This window comes from Macaca thibetana, chromosome 5 (genome assembly GCF_024542745.1).
Source record: "Macaca thibetana thibetana isolate TM-01 chromosome 5, ASM2454274v1, whole genome shotgun sequence".
Classification (NCBI taxonomy): Eukaryota; Metazoa; Chordata; class Mammalia; order Primates; family Cercopithecidae; genus Macaca; species Macaca thibetana.
Genome location: NC_065582.1, coordinates 67984934 through 68002903, shown reverse-complemented (window position 1 = coordinate 68002903; position 17970 = coordinate 67984934). Strand labels below are relative to the sequence as shown.

The 17970-nt window shown below is 38.9% G+C and overlaps 1 protein-coding gene and 1 pseudogene across 1 annotated transcript in view; both read left to right on the top strand.

Moving 5' to 3' along the window:
- Positions 1–17970, top strand: part of LOC126955751 (signal peptidase complex subunit 2-like) — a 705796-nt gene that overhangs the window by 217230 nt on the left and 470596 nt on the right. The gene's annotated exons all lie outside the window — the stretch shown is intronic.
- Positions 14773–15669, top strand: LOC126955750 (40S ribosomal protein S2-like; annotated as a pseudogene).

Sequence of the window (17970 nt, the reverse complement as noted above, 5' to 3'; positions counted from 1 at the left end):
ACAATGAGAACACTTGGACGCAGGTGTCTAAGTGTTTGTATTCTTCTGTTTGGTTTTGAGAATTTAACACATTGTAGATAAAAGGCCTTTGCCAGTTATGTGACTTGGAAATATTTTATCCCAGTTCATAATTTATCTTTTCATTCTTATAACAGGGTTATTCACAGAGGAAAAGCTTTTAATGGAAGTAAAATTTATCAATTTTCTCTCTTATTAATCATGGTTTTGGTGTCAAGTCTAAAAACTCTTTACCTAGTTCTAAGTCCTGACGTTTTTCATCTATATTCTTTTCTAGAAGTTTTATAGTTTATTTTTATATTTTAAATCTGTGATCCATTTTGAGTCAATTGCTGTTTCAAGTGTGAGGCTTAGATTGAGGTTCATTTTCTTTGCCAATAAATGTGAAATTATCTATTGACTTTTTAAGTTGATCTTAATTCTGGCAAACTTGTTGAATTCTGTTATTAGTTACAAGTTGCTGTTGATCCTGATGCTTTTTCTATATAACATTATTATCTCCAAATAAGGTGTTTTATCTCTGCCAATATTTACATACTTTAGTTGCTTTTTTTTCCTTGTAGAGTTAGCCAAAACCTGTCGCTCTATATTAAACTGTAGCAATGAGAACAGGCAACTTTTCTTATCCCTGATCCTAAAAGGACTGCATCTGAGTTTCTTCATTAACCATAATATTTGCTACAGGACTTTGATACATACCTTCACCACAGTAAGGAAATTCTCTTCTATTTTTACTTACCAAAAAAAATTATTTTAAATCAGTGTTGTATCAAGTACTTTTCTGTATCATCTGAGATAACTATTTTTCTCCATTAATATTTTAATGTAGGAATTACATTGATAGATTTTTCTAATGTAAAATCATATTTGCATTACTAATATAAAGCCTCTTTTATCATAATATACTCTGGTTCACACAACTGGATTTGGTTGCTGATTTTTTATTTACTATTTTTACCTCTATTGCCATAAGGAAAATTAAGCAATGATTTCCTTGCATTACTCTTACCTGGTTTTAGAGTCATAATTTAACTAGCCTCATAAAGCAAGGTGATCAGATTACTCATGTTTATTTTTTTCGGAATAATTCAAATAAGAAAGGAATTTTTTCTTCCTTGAAAAATGAGAACTCATCTGTAGAAATATCTTGGCTTGAGGTACTTTGATTATAATGTCAATTTACTTAACACTTACTGTTTAACTCAAGCTCTTTTTTTCTTTTTTCTTGTCAATTTTGATGACACTATTTTCTGTAAGAACTTTCCTTGGATTCAGTCTGGTATTCAATATTGCGGACACATAGCTAAGATCTCCATGGGGATTACAGGGAGCATAAGAAAAACATGTCCCCATGCACCCTAGCATGACACCAGAATCATCAGGGACATCTCAGAGGTTCTGATGGGATCTGGCATGTCCAAAGACCTGCAGAGTCCTGCCGGTCCACAGTGCTGAAGCATATAGCTAATTGGCTACAAGCATGACATTGGCTTTTAGACCATAGTTCTCCATGTTCCCATAATATAGCATATTCAATATTTTATTTCCCATCTTAGAGTTGGTTTCCGACTCTCTTTCCTGTATTCCACAACTTTCTTGTCCTGGCTGGCTTAATATTTACCTTCTCTTGTTATTGATTGTTAACAATCAATAACTTTCCTCTAGACTGTAAAATACTTTCTGCCTCTAATTATATCTGGGCTGATGGATGTGTAACAAGCTATGCGAGAAGTTCTCAATTGAACAGGATGTAAAATGTAGCTGTGACTACTTCAGATTCTTAGCTGTGTGCCTGATGGTTGCCTATCCCCCAACTTCACTCACTTAACTACAAAAAAGTAATTAGAAGAAATGGCTTCATTCAGTACAAATTTTTCCCTTCAAGTTCCCATTTTTCCAGTAGGATAATTGAACACCATAGCAATGTGTCTGCCCTCACAGTGCCTTGTCTTTACTTTATTATTTGTAATCTGAATTCAAGTTAATAGCCCCATTTTTTCCCTAGGATCCTCATTGATAAAAAGCCATGTGCAGTTAAAAAAAAATATATATATATATATATATAGTTTGGGGGTATATTCAATTAACTGGTTCGGTTTATAGTGAAGGATGCACAATTTAAATAGTACTGTTAAATTGTACCTTATAAGTAAATTTCACTGCATTAAGTATTATCAAATTTCAGTTGGACTTCTAGCACATGCTAAAATTCCCTTAACTGTCATTTAATTCATTGGATTATTCATAAAATAAAGATATTAAATAATATAGAAACCACATACATAGAGCTCAGTAGAGAAGGATATAAATTAAAGCCCTTGGGATCTTTTGTTTTCTGCTGTTTGAATAGAGTTTTGCTGAATACACATAAAGAAAGAAACTGATTTGGGATAAATAATATTACTCATTTATTCAGAATTTTACATATTGTTTCTTCTCAGCAGTAAAATATATTATAAAATGTTCAACCTTGGTGATAATCATTTATTCAAATTTTTATTAAACATGTGTTATTAACAGGCACTATGTTAGGTACTACAAATTCAAACATGAGTAAGTCATTGTCCCTGACTCCAAGAAGCTTACAGGCTAATCAAGAAAAGAGATTAAGGAATAAATCATTTTAATAATGTGTTATGCTTAAAATAGAATGAAGTGATCTAGCATCTAGATTTATAGAAGTCATAAATTTAAGATAATCGGAACTAAACAGCTAAGTGTCTTAACAAATTGGCAAAAAATTGCAGAAAGTTTGTCTCTTATCCTTGAACATAAAATACAAGAGCATGATATTCATCCTCAGATATTCATCATTGTCTATCCGTTCTTTGGAGGCTTGCTTCCTGGGGTTAAGAATTGTGGAATGCTATGGACTGAATGTTGTGCCTCCCTAAAACGTATATGTTGAAATCTTAACCTCCAATGTGATGATAACAGGAGATGGGGCTTTTAGGAGGTGTGTAGATCATGAAGGTGTGCCCTTGTAAGAAGAGACAGGAGAGAGAGTTTGCTTCCTTTCTCTCTGCTTTCTGCCATGTGAGGGTACAACAAGAAGACTGCTATCTGTTCAGGATGCAAGCAGGCCCTCATGACAATAGAAGCGCCAGCACCTTGATCCTGGACTTCCCAGACTCCAGAACGATGAAAAATAAATTTCTGTGTTTAAGCTACGTAGTCTGTGGTATTTTTGTCATAGCATCCAGATTGGACTAAGACAGTAGGCATGAAAGCAGAAAAACTGCAAGAAAACATCCTTCTGAAAGCCTCTGAAAATACAGAATCACAACCACATAGGGTCATTCAGGTAAATTATTATGCTGATGGTGCTTGTAAGGAATGATAGCGTTTCCTGAACACAGTACTTAGGAAATCCAAATTTGAATGCAGAGATAGAAAGAGAAGTCTATGCAGTCAATTTTTAGAAGAATCCAGTCTTCAACTAGAAAGAGAAGACTATGTAGTCAAGTTCTAGAAGAATCCAGTCTTCAACTGAGGGCTGAGGATCACCAGTGCCCATTTGCCCAAGTTCAACCTTTCTGGGGCATTTTTTTAAGGCAGGTTACCACTAATCTTGGTCTCTAACTGTGTTAGAGTTCTTCAGAGAAAGAGACCAATAGGACTCTGTGTGTGTTTGTGTGGGGGGTGGGTATGGAGGGAGACTTATTTTAAGGAATAGGCTCACATGATTATAGGGGTTCCAAGTGCAAAGTCTGTAGAGTAGATCAGCAGACTAGAGGCTTAGTAAGAGTTGATGTTGCTCACTTGAGTCTAAATTCTGCAGGCACTGGCTAGAAACCCAGACATGATTTCCATGTTTCAGTCTTGGGGAGAATTTCTTCTACTTCAGGAAACCCCAATATTTGTTCTAGTAAGGCCTTCAACTAATTGGATAAGGCCCACCTACAATATAGAGGATGATATGGTTTGGCTGTGTCCCCACCAAAATCTTATCTTGAATTCCCATACGTTGTGGGAGGGACCCAGTCGGAAGTAATTGAATCATGGGGGCAGGTCTTTCCCTTGCTGTTCTCGTGATAGTGAGTAAGTCTCACGAGAGCTGATGGTCGTTATAAGGAGTTTTCCTGCACAAGCCGTCTTTTTGCTTGCTGCCATCCATGTCAGATATGACTTGCTCCTCTGTCATGATTGTGAGGCTTCCCCAGCCAAATGGAACTGTAAGCCAGTTACACCTCTTTGTTTTGTAAATTGCCCAGTCTTGGGTGTGTCTTTATCAGCAACATGAAAATAGACTAATACAGAGGATAATCTGTTTTACTCAATGTCTACTGATTTAAGTGTTAACCACATCTAAGACAAATACTTTCACAGTGACATCTAGACTGGTGTTTGACCAAACAACTGGGCAAAGTCAGCTTGCTCATACCCTAGCCAAGTTGACACATAAAATTAACTATGACACTAACTCATATATTTGGATTTTGGAAGTCCTAGCTACATCTCTAAGGCATAGTAGAGTTTCATCATATCTTGTAAATAAATGCCTGAAATTTGTCCCTTTCCAAGGTAAGGAATTAGATATTTTTTAATGCAGGTCTGATGTGTAGCCAATGCTCATCCATCCATCCTATCATTCTGTCCACTATTGTTAATAGCCGATCACTATTTTGAATGTCAACCCTGTCTTACCAGATAGTTGCACAATGTGTTAACATTTAGATTTTTTTGTTTGAACTGTCATTAAAGTGTGAAGTTTAAGGTCCTAATTCATTTCTCCAATGTGAGAGTGAGGAAGTTTTGATATACATATTGGGATAGGACTTGGATTAAACTTCCAACCATATGAAGAGTGTTTTTATTTTTCTAAGGTTTTGTTTGTGTGTGTGAATTTCTTTTTAACTAGATGTATTACATGTGTATTCAGGAAAGCAAAGGATCATTTCATTCAAGTAGAAAATGATTGTTGGTAGAACTTTAAGGGAATAAAGAAGGCATACAAGCAGATAAGCTGAGAAATAGTTCCAAATGTAACAATTTAGGTGATCACAAAGACAGTAAAAGAGGTTGCAAAAATCAATGAGGCAGCTCTGCTCTGAAAATTCTATTGACATTTTGAGATATTCTGGCAATCATTTTCAAGTTTTACAATTTCCACAAACAGCAATATTTTGGAGACTTCTAAGACTTGGTAGCATTTCTAAACATGATTACAGTATCCTCAAACTGTCACAGAATTATAAAATGTATGTGGTAATAATTAGGTTCTTATTAATAGGTAAAAGCACTAGTTATCAAGATACACTGTTCTTTTTTGCACACTGGTCTGAATATTATATTCTTATCCAACAAATATTGATACTTTCAGAATAACTATAAAATCATTTCAGTGACTTTTATCTACTAGTTTATCAACATTCTATAACTTCACTTTTTGTGCAGGAATGTTGCAGAATCACCAATGTGTTAGGCTGCTTTGCTAAGGCAAAAGATTTGGTGCAGAGAGAAAGAGGTGCCAAATGCCAAACAATGGTAGATCATGAGCTAGTTTTCAAAGAACAGAGACCTCAGCCCATAGTTCAAGTGATCAGGACACATATGAACCCTCTAATGCAAACTTGTCCAACCCACAGCCCGTGGGCCACATGCAGCCCAGGACAGCTTTGAATGCAGCCCAATACAAATTCTTAAATTTTCTAAAACATGAGGGCTTTTTGCAATTTTTTTTTAGCTTATCTGCCATTGTTAATTTTAGTGTATTTTATGTGTGGCCCAAAACAATTATTCTTCCAGTGCGGCTCAGAGAGGACAAAGGATTGGACACCCATTCTCTAATGGCTGAGAGAGGACTTGGACAAGTGACTAGAGACTCCAGAGTCCATCTTCATAGGGAAGCTCCAGCCACTTCCTCCCATGAGATTAAAGAAACTCCTATGCTGAACTCTTTCAAAGAGTTCTCATTCACATGCACACGAGCTGGAGCAATCTAGGAAGGAGGTAGAACTGTTCCAGCATTATCATCGTAAAGCTCTGCTTCCCCAAAGGTCAGGCCTGGCGTAGTAAATGTGCTGAGCACAGACTTGCCTACCAAGAAACTCCTGACAGCCTAGTTCCAATACCATTGCCCTAGATCCCACTGTGCCTCTCCTTAGTGCATAAATCATTCACTTTCAGGGGTCTTAAGAAAAATAGGAAATTTTTAAAAGGAGTCCTCCTTAGAAATTGTGCCTTTTACCCAGGTTATGGTTCCAGTGAGGCAATTGAAGTGAATTGAATTCATCTCTCTCCAGGCCACATATCTGAGCAGTTCAACCACCAGCACTGGCAACCATCCAAGGTACCCACCCACAAGAAGGAGTAACAGGAAGTTCTTGGGGAACAAAGAGTTGAATGTGTGTTTCAATACATAAGCCACAAGGAAGGGACAATCTGGTCAGGCTGAAAAAAAAAAAAATCTGCAGCACAGCATAACATAAGGGAACACATCTTAAGATACATGTAAACAGTGGCAATGAGGCATGAGGTCTTGCTTGCACTTTCTGATTACATTATTTATATTTGACTTACAGTGTCTTTTGCATAGAGAGAGAAACATCAAGAAAAAAATTTCTTGACAGCTATATTTTTGAAAGAATTATGACAACCCAAGTGGCAATAGGATTGAGTGAAATCAACTCAGCACTAGAGGTAGACATTCAGCGTCCTGAGGTATCACTCAAATCTTTAAGAGAAGCAAGATGAATACTTGGCAAATCAACTGGTAAGATATACCCAGGCCTAGGACAAAACACTGTGATTGTCTTAAGGATTCAAAGCAATTGTTAGAAAGGAGAGAAAAGAGCACCAACTACTATAGAAGGAAATAGCTCCAAGTGCTTACACAACATAACACAGTCCACCCAAGGACCCTGAATAATATTGCAGGAGGGGATGGCTTAATTAAACATTTGGCTCTTGACCCAAGGAGCCCTCAACCTTGGAGCTGGGGCTGCTTTAACCCATTACACACAGTCCTATTCTGGCCTCCAGGATCAATGTTCTTTATAAATATGTTTAACTATACATGTAATACTCTACATAGTACATTTTCTCCATAATATATATGGAGAAATAGATATGCTGTAGACACATATACACACACTGCTTCCACTCTGGTTTTTGTTCATCAAAAGAAATAACAAAGATGAAGCCAACACTGAAGGTGTATCCTAACTCTACTATTACTCGCTATGTGACCTTGGGAGCAAACCACTTAGTTTTCCGTAGCTATATTTTTTCCTCATCTACAAACTGGGAATAATATCCACACCATTTTTACGAGCACAAATGAGTTATGGGTAAGTGAAAATGATGCATAAATGTCCAGCACATTGCCCTCTTGTTCACTAGTGCAAAATTCTCCACTGTTTTGTCTGATATTTCCACATCCCTGGGATTAGGAGTCAAAATCAACACCATCAGTCTTTCTTCACTGTCCTTTGCCTAGGTTTTCACTACCAGATGCTACCCCTCAACAATCCCCTTTTGACTGAGTTTCTCACAATGGCTTGCTTCTGGCCTCTCCTAGACATCTGCTCAAATACCTTAGGACTCTAAGGTCCCTGATATCAGATACTCTGAGCCACATTGTCCAAGTATCTCTAACTTGCACTCGATTTTCAGAGCAGCATCTACAGTAGTACTTGAGCCCAGTGGCTTCTAAAGACTTCCTGGACTCAGATTACTAACTCTCTTTTCCTATTCTAGACTCACATGTTTCCATGGGAGGGGAGACTCTCCCAAGATTTGGCAATTTCATTTAGTGTTGAGGGAGGCAGAGGAAAGCTGATGTCCAGTATGTCTATTTGGCGATCATGACTTAAGTCTATAAGCCTCATTACTGAGGTAATTAACCTCTCAAAATTCCAGATGCTTGTATGCCTTTCTCTGCCATCTTCCCCACTGATGGAAGATAAGACAAAAGGCAAATATTATGAAAACCCTCTCCAGTGAGATCCCCTGCAGAGCCCATTGCCTGCCTGCAGGAACAAAGAAGGGGATTTATCGAGAATCCCACAGCAGAGGAGTTCAAGGGTTGTACATAACGTGATTCTAAAGTTGGGAGTAAAACTGGACAACTATATTTTATACATAGTAGCATGATATATAAAATTAGATTAAAATGGATCATAGATCTCAATACAAAGTCTAAAACTTTAAACTCCTGAAAGAAAACATAAGAGAAATTTTTTGTGACCTTGGGCTATGCAGAGTTCTCTGCCTTCTTAGGAAAAAGGACATGAGCCATGAAAGAAAAAGGGAAAATATAAATCCCAGACTAGAAGAAAATATTTGAAAAACACATATCTGATAAATAATTGGTATCCAGAATATATAAAGCACTCTCAAATCTCAGCAGCAAGAAAACAAATAGGCAAAAGAGCTAAACAAACATTTCAACCAAAAAGGCTATACTGTGGCACATAAGAATATGAAAAGATGAATTAATTTTCATATAAGGAGTAAGGAAAGGATCCAGTTTCAGCTTTCTACTTATGGTTAGCCAATTTTCCCAGCACCATTTATTAAATAGGGAATCCTTTCCCCATTTCTTGTTTCTCTCAGGTTTGTCAAAGATCAGATGGCTGTAGATGTGTGGTATTATTTCTGAGGACTCTGTTCTGTTCCATTGGTCTATATCTCTGTTTTGGTACCAGTACCATGCTGTTTTGGTTACTGTAGCCTTGTAGTATAGTTTGAAGTCAGGTAGCGTGATGCCTCCAGCTTTGTTCTTTTGACTTAGGATTGTCTTGGAGATGCGGGCTCTTTTTTGGTTCCATATGAACTTTAAAGCAGTTTTTTCCAATTCAAGATGGATTAGAGACTTAAATGTTAGACCTAACACCATAAAAACCCTAGAAGAAAACCTAGGTAGTACCATTCAGGACATAGGCATGGGCAAAGACTTCATGTCTAAAACACCAAAAGCAACGGCAGCAAAAGCCAAAATTGACAAATGGGATCTCATTAAACTAAAGAGCTTCTGCACAGCAAAAGCTGTGAACAGAGTGAACAGGCAACCTACAGAATGGTAGAAAATTTTTGCAATCTACTCATCTGACAAAGGGCTCATATCCAGAACCTACAAAGAACTCAAACAAATTTACAAGAAAAAAAACAAACAACCCCATCAAAAAGTGGGCAAAGGATATGAACAGACATTTCTCAAAAGAAGACATTCATACAGCCAACAGACACATGAAAAAATGCTCATCATCACTCGCCATCAGAGAAATGCATATCAAAACCACAATGAGATACCATCTCACACCAGTTAAAATGGCGATCATTAAAAAGTCAGGAAACAACAGGTGCTGGAGAGGATGTGGAGAAACAGGAACACTTTTACACTGTTGGTGGGATTGTAAACTAGTTCAACCATTATGGAAAACAGTATGGCGATTCCTCAAGGATCTAGAACTAGATGTACCATATGACCCAGCCATCCCATTCCTGGGTATATACCCAAAGGATTATAAATCATGCTGCTATAAAGACACATGCACACGTATGTTTATTGCGGCACTATTCACAATAGCAAAGACTTGGAATCAACCCAAATGTCCATCAGTAACAGACTGGATTAAGAAAATGTGGCGCATATACACCATGGAATACTATGCAGCCACAAAAAAGGATGAGTTTGTGTCCTTTGTAGGGACATGGATGAAGCTGGAAACCATCATTCTTAGCAAACTATCACAAGAACAGAAAACCAAACACCGCATGTTCTCACTCATAGGTGGGAACTGAACAATGAGATCACTTGGACTCGGGAAGGGGAACATCACACACCAAGGCCTATCATGGGGAGGGGGGAGGGGGGAGGGATTGCATTGGGAGTTATACCTAATGTAAATGACGAGTTGATGGGTGCTGACGAGTTGATGGGTGTAACAAACCTGCACGTTATGCACATGTACCCTAGAACTTAAAGTATAATAATAAAAAATAATTTTAAAAAAAGAATATGAAAAGATGATCAGCGTTGTTATTACTAGAAGTGCAAATGAAAACCACTACACACCTATTATGGATACTACTACACACCTATTAGAATAGCTTTTCAAAAAAATAATAAAAGCTTGCAATACCAAGTGCTGAGTAGAATGAGGAACAACTGAAACCCATGCATAACTGATGGCAATACAAAGCTGTGCAGCCACACCGAAAACAAGTATGTCAGTTTTGCATAAAGTTAAACGTAAGCTCAAAGTTAAACATGTGAACCCAAAATACCCAAAAGTTATTTACAGGGAAATAGAAACCTATTTAAACATTTTTTTTAAACTGCAAAAAAATGTTTTAAAACTGCAAAAAAAGTGTCCATTTTCTGGTGAATAGATAAACAGATTATGGTACCTCCATAGAGTGGAATCTTACAGAGCAATGAAAAGGAATAAAAATTGATACAGCAGCATGTATAAATCTCCTAAGCATTACTTTAAGTGGAAGAAGCAAAAACCTAAAGTTTCCATTCCAGAATCAGCAAAACTGTGGGAACAGAAATGAGACTAATGGTTGTGGCTGGGGACAGGAAGAGGAGATCGACTATAAATGAGGCCTAGGAGAATGCTTTGAGGTGATGGAGGTGCTCTGCAGCCTTATTGTGCTAGTGTATATAGCTACCATGCATCTGTCAAAATTCATAAAACTATACACCTAAAAAGGGTGATTCTACTACATCTAAAATATATCTCACTAAGTTTGACCTTTCAAACAAACACAAATGAAAAACTACAGAGTTCTGTTACCATTTTGTCCACTGGTCTCCAGCAATCACACTGTGATGTTTGAAAAACGTGAACGTGGGCTATGCCACAAATTAAAAGGTCCAGGAACACCTTCTTCCCATTTCTGAAGACTCAGAGAGCCACAGGGAAATTCAGAACTGTGAGTCCTCTCGGCAGCAGTGGCCAGTGGTAAAACAGGAGTATTCCTCTAAAGAAGGCTCTCCTACCACCAAGGCACTGGGAGCAGAAACTGGGGGAGCCTCAATATATCCCTGAGTCATCTGCTAAGTCAAGTTTCCTCAGCCTCACGTATACCAAGATTTTGAGCCAAATTATTATTGCGTGGGGCTGGCCTGGGCATTGTGGGATGTTTAGCAGCATCTTTGGTCTCTGCCTACTAGATACCAGCAGGCAGCCCCCTCTACTGTGAGAGCCAAAAATGTTTCCAGACATTGCCAAATGTCCCCTTGAGTGGGGGCACAATAGCCTCCAGTTGAGATCCACAGTGCTACATGGAAAGCAAACACTGAAGCAGATCCACTGCCCCTGGGGACGCTCAGAGTGACCTACCGCAGGGGTGGACTGATCACTCATGAAGGATTTCATGAGAAAATGTAAACCCAGATGAGAACAAGCTTATCATGACAAGGCTGGGCCCAGTGAGAACCATGGAAGAAGTCCTCTGGGGGCAAAGAAGAAAGACAAAAAACAGAAGAAAAACAGAAGACAAGGATGAATACTTTCTTACAAAAGATCCTACCACTGTCATGGTTATGTACTGGGATAATTAAAACATGCCAGAAAAGAGAGATAAAACCTCCAGAAAGAGAAAGCAAAGATCCAGAAATATCTGAAAAGAGCCCAGAAATTAGAAAGCCTATACAAATTTAGTGCAATTTAACTTTCCTTCTCAGTTCCACACCAAGTTAACCTCATGAAGTTGAAAACAAAATAAATAATAGTTAACAACAGCTAGCCCATATTAAAAACAACTACAAACTGCCGGGCACGGTGGCTCACGCCTGTAATACCAGCACTTTGGGAGGCTGAGGTGGGTGAATCACAAGGTCAGGAGTTCAAGACCAGCCTGACCAGCGTGGGGAAACCCCGTCTCTACTAAAGATATAAAAATTAGTCGGGTGTGGTGGCATGTGCCTGTAATCCCAGCTACTGGGGAGGCTGAGGCAGGAGAATCGTTGGAAAACCTGGAGGCGGAGGTTGCGGTGAGCCGAGATCGCCCCACTGCATTCCAGCCTGAGTGACAGGGCGAGACTCCATTTCAAAAAAAAAAAAAAAACAACTATAAACAATCATAAAATTCCTGTGGCAGGTTCACTCAGGGCTCCCACTTAGAAATGGGCTGGAGAAAGAAGCTCTTAATATAAATGCACAATATTTAAAACATACCACAAAACCAAATGCACATAATGCACACAACAATCAAAAGGTAATTTCACCACAGATAAAATTCAGAAAAAAATCAGCAAACTCAGAGAGTAAGAACTGGGTACAATGATTTCAAGGAAACAAAGACAGAAGTTCAGGTCAGACAACAAAAAACAGGATAGAAAGCAGTGAAATAATTGCCCAAGTCCTCGTGCTAGGAGTCTGGAAAACAAAGTATTTGTTCAAGACGTATGGGAACAGCTACAGGGTATTATATAAAAAGTGGAGTTTTATACAAAGACCAAGACCTTCTGAGTGGGGTCCCTGTGTAATTCCTGCTCAGGACCCGGACTTTTCGAATTAGAACTGACCTGAGCCTATTAATATAAACTAGTAGGTATGGTGAACTGAAGAGAGTCGTGAGAAAGTGGAACACCAGGGCTTTTTTAAACCATTATTTAGATTTCTGCAAAATTTAAAAGGATAAAAAATAAATTTCTTCTTTCCTTCCTTTTTTTTTTTTTTTTTAAGACGAAGCCTCACTGTCGCCCAGGCTGGAGTGCAGTGGCCGGATCTCAGCTCACTGCAACCTCCGCCTCCTGCGTTCAAGCGATTCTCCTGCGTCACCCTCCTGAGTAGCTGGGACTACAGGCACATGCCACCACGCCTGGCTAATTTTTTGTATTTTTAGTAGAGACGGGGTTTCACCGTGTTAGCCAGGATGGTCTCGATCTCCTGACCTTGTGATCCGCCTGCCTCAGCCTCTTAAAGTGCTGGGATTACAGACGCGAGCCACCGCACCTGGCCTAAATTTCTTCTTTCTAAACTTTAATGGATATTTAAAAATCAGAATATCTATTTTTTTTAACACTGACTTGAAGTTCTTGTTAACCTACCTTTTAAGTATATTTCATTAATGCTATGACAACTCCATCAACCTGCCTTTAGTTATCCACCTAAAGGATTCAAGATTGGTTTAAGAATGATTACAGAGAAAGAAAGCGCAACTCAGTGGCCTACATATCATTTCAGTTGGGAAAATAAAGAAAGAAAATTGATTTAAGGACAATTTATGCACTGTGTACTATAGTACAAATTGTAGAAATTGATTAGAAAAAGAGGCAATTTGATGATAAAAAGAGACAAGGCAAGTAATGCTTTTGTAACATAGCTAGAGAAAATGTAATCAAGGCAGCCAAGGGTCTTGGGATATTATTTTCCATACAGGAGGTATGGAAATGGCTGCTGTCTACACAATACCTATTCTTCCTTTCTACAACAGAACCCTCTGTATTGTGGTGGTTGGGTAGCAGAAAGCACACTGCACTCACATTTGCAGGCATGTTATTTCGGAATGGATGTGAGAAACAACTGCCTGTAGTGAGAGGGTACCATAAAACTGTTGAATACATATCCTTTCGTACAAAAAAAAAAAATGGTATTATCAATCTAAGAGTAACAATTTGGGAAGTCCAAATTTTATACAAAGCACCTGAAAATGTCCATAGCAGCAGCAATAAGCTCAGCTAAAAAATAATTACTAACTCATCTCCCAGATGCCCTTGCTTATGTGGTCTATGGTATATGAACCTAACATACTGGGCAGAGCTTCTGGGAAACTCTTTAAACAGGAGTGACTCATCTGCAAGGCATATCATTTTTCTTTTCCCACTGCATCCTTCCAGAATGCAAATATGATAGATAGAAACCCTTTGTGATCACAGAATGATCTTGTAGATGAAGCCACAATTAAATAATAGAGGAATAGGAAGGTAGGAATCTGGGTTGCTGATGGGATCATAGACAAGAAACAGCCCAAGGCTGGCTACTATCAGTCTTCACGGTATGTGAAAGGAAAATAAGCTATCTTATTTAAACCACTGTTTGTTGTTATTGTTGTTGTGGTGGTGGCGGTGGTGGTGGTGGTGGTGACAGTGATGGTTGTTTTGCCCTTTATGTGGTTCAATAAGCCACTGGTTTTTGAGTTCTCCTCTATTAACAGCCATTTGCAGTTAGAACGGATATTGCAGTTCCCAATTGCCTAAGAGGGCTAACTCCTACCTAATGGAGTTAGGTAAGAGTATTCTGTTAGATTCTGATAGGTTCTTGCATGATATTATGATGGGCACAGCCAGAAACATGGAGAAGATAGTTGAAAAACAAAAAAAAAACCTGTGCACATGGAGCTTTTCCTCTGAATTAAGCCAAGCTAATTATGTTAATAAGTTTTACTACAATGTTTTAATAAAAAATAATTAATATATGCAAACCCACTTCTACAGTTGAAGATAAGTTTTGAGTGACGAGCTGACTTTTAGAATGAGCCAACCCACTACACACAAACAACAAAGTAAGAGCCAAATCAGGAATGCAATCACCATTTACAATTGCCACAGAAAAATTTCCAGGTATTTTACCTAGGAATACAGCTAACCAGGGAGGTGAAAGATCTCTACAAAGAGAACTACAAAACACTACTCAAAGAAATCAGAGATGACATGAACAAATGCAAAAATGTTCCATATTGATGGATAGAAGAATCAATATCATTAAAGTGACCATAGTGCCCAAGCAATTTATAGATTCAATACTATTCCTATTAAACTACTAGTTACGCTCTTCCTCTCCGAGAAAACACCAAATGGCGGATGACGCCAGTGCAGCCGGGGGGGGGGGGGGCAGGGGCAGTCCAGAGGCCCCAGTGGCCCTGGGATGGGGAACCGCGGTGGCTTCCGCGGAGGTTTCGGCAGTGGCATCCGGGGCCAGGATGGCGGCCGTGGACTGGGCCGGGGCCGAGGCCGCGGAGCTCGCGGAGGCAAGGCCGAGGATAAGGAGTGGATGCCCGTCACCAGGCTGGGCAGCTTGGTCAAGGACATAAAGATCAAGTCCCTGGAGGAGATCTACCTCTTCTCCCTGCCCATTAAGGAATCTGAGATCGTTGACTTTTTCTTGGGGGCCTCTCTCAAAGACGAGGTTTTGAAGATTATGCCGGTGCAGAAGCAGACCAGTGCTGGCCAGCGCACTAGGTTCAAGGCGTTTGTTGCTATCGGGGACTACAATGGCCACGTCGGCCTGAGTGTTATGTGCTCCAAGGAGGTGGCCACCGCCATTTGTGGGGTCATCATCCTGGCCAAACTCTCCATTGTCCCGGTGCGCAGGGTCTACTGGGGGAACAAGATCGGCAAGCCCCACACCGTCCTGTGCAAGGTGACAGGCCACTGGGCTCTGTGCTGGTGCGCCTCATCCCTGCACCCGGGGCACTGGCATCGTCTCAGCGCCTGTGCCCAAGGAGCTGCTCATGATGGCTGGTATTGATGACTGCTACACCTCAGTCCGGGGCTGCACTGCCACCCTGGGCAACTTCACCAAGGCCACCTTTGATGCCATCTCTAAGACCTACAGCTACCTGACCCCTGACCTCTGGAAGGAGACTGTGTTTACCAAGTCTCCCTATCAAGAATTCACTGACCACCTTGTCAAGACCCACACCAGAGTCTCTGTGCCACGGACCCAGGCTCCAGCGGTGGCTACAACATAGGGTTTTTATACAAGAAAAATAAAGTGAATTAAGCCTGGAAAAAAAAAATACCAGTTACATTCTTCACAGAACTAGAAAAAGCTATTTTAAAATTCATATGGAACCAAAAAAGAGCCTGAATAGCCAAGGCAATCCTAAGCAAAAAGAGTAAAGCTGGAGGCATCTTGTTACTTAACTTCAAACTATACTACAGGGATACAGTAACCAAAATAGCATGGCACTGGTACAAAAACAGACACATAGGCCAACAGAGCAGAAGAGAGAATCCAGAAATAAGGTCGCATACCTACAACTATATGATCTTTGGCAAAACTGACAAAAACAAGCAATGGGGAAATGACTCCATATTCAATAAATGATGCTGGGATAACTGGCTGGCCATATGCAGAAGATTGAAAATAAATCCATTCTTTATACCACATACAAAAATTAAAGACTTAAATGTGAAACTCAAAACTAGAAAAACCCTGGAGGACAATCTAGGCAATTCCATCTTGGTCATAGGAACGGGGCAAAGATTTCATGACAAGGACACCAAAAGCAATTATAACAAAAGAAAAAATTGACAAATGGGATCTAATTAAATTACAGAGCTTCTTCACAGCAAAAGAAACTATCAACAGAGTGAATGGGCAACCCACAAAACAGGAGAAAATTTTTGCAAACTATGCATCAGACAATGGTCTAATATCCAGCATCTAAAAGAAACTTAAACAAATTTATGAGAAGAAAACAAACAACCTCATTAAAAAGTGGGTAGAGAATATGAACAGATACTTTTCAAAAGAAGGCATACATGTAGCCAACAACCATATGAAAAGAAAACCCAACATCAGTGATTATTAGAGAAATGCATATCAAAACCACAATGAGATACCATCTCACACCAGTCAGAGTGGCTATTATTAAAAGGTAAAAAAATAACAGATGTTGGTGAGGTTGTGGAGAACTTATACACTGTTGGTGGGAGTGTTAGTTCAACCATTGTGGAAGACAGTTTGGTGATTCCTCAAAGATCTAAAAATAGAAATACCATTCAATCCAGCAATCCCATTACTAGGTAGGTATATATACCAAAGAACATAAATCGTTCTATCATAAAACCACGTGTTCATTACAGCACTATTCACAATAGCAAAGACATACAATCAACCTAAATGTCCATCAGTGGTAGATTAAATAAAGAAAATGTGGTATATATACACCATGGAATACTATGCAGCCACAAAAGAATAAAATTATTTCTTTTGCAGGAACACGGATGGAGCTGAAGGCCATTATCCTTAGCAAACTAGCACAGGAACAGAAAACTAAATACCACATGTTTTCACTTACAACTGGGAGCTAAATGATGAGAACACATGGACATATAGAGGGGAAAAATACACTAGGGCCTATCAGAGAGTGGAGGGTGAGCGGAGAGAGAGGATCAGGAAAAACAATTAATGGGTACTAGGTTTAATACCTTGGTGACAAAATAATTTGTACAATGAACTCCCATGAAACAAATTTACCTCTATGACAAACCTGCACATGTATCCCTGAACTTAAAATAAAAGTTACATATTTAAAAATTTTTTAAATAGTTAATTGATTAAAAAAGAGTAAGCCAATCCAGCTTTAAAATCTACCTGTACATATCAAAAGTGCAAGCAGCAAAAGAAAAACTAGATAAATTGAATTTTAACTAATTTTAAAATTTCTGTGCATCAAGAGAATAAAAATACAACCCACAAAATGGGAAAAAAATAATTGCAAATTGTATCTCCAGTAAGGGGTTAAGAGCAAGAATATATAAAGAATTCTTACAACTCAGCAACAAAAAAGCAAACTACCTAGTACAAAAAATGTGCAAAGAGCTTGAAAAATATTTCTCCAAAGAAGATATACAAATGGGCAATAAGCATATGCAAAGATGTTCAATATCACTAGTCATTAGGGAAATGTAAATTAAAACCACAATAAGACACATTCACACCCGTTAGTTATGGCTCTTATCAAAAAGCTAGAAAACAAAGTTGGTGAGGATGTGGAGAAATTGGAATGTTTGTTCATTGCTGGTAGAGTGGTGCAGCCACTGTGGAAAAAAATGTTACCATTTCTCAAAAAGTTAAACATAGAACTACTATACAGTTAAGCAACTCTTCAAACAGGGATTTGGGGAGGCTGACTTTGCTGATTAGCTAACACTTTGCAGAGTATCAGTTACTGCCTGTCCTATGCCCTTACAGATGAAGTCTCTGAAAGGTCCTCCCCATAAACTCAGGATGGGAATGTCTGCATCTTCAGCCCATCAGAGAT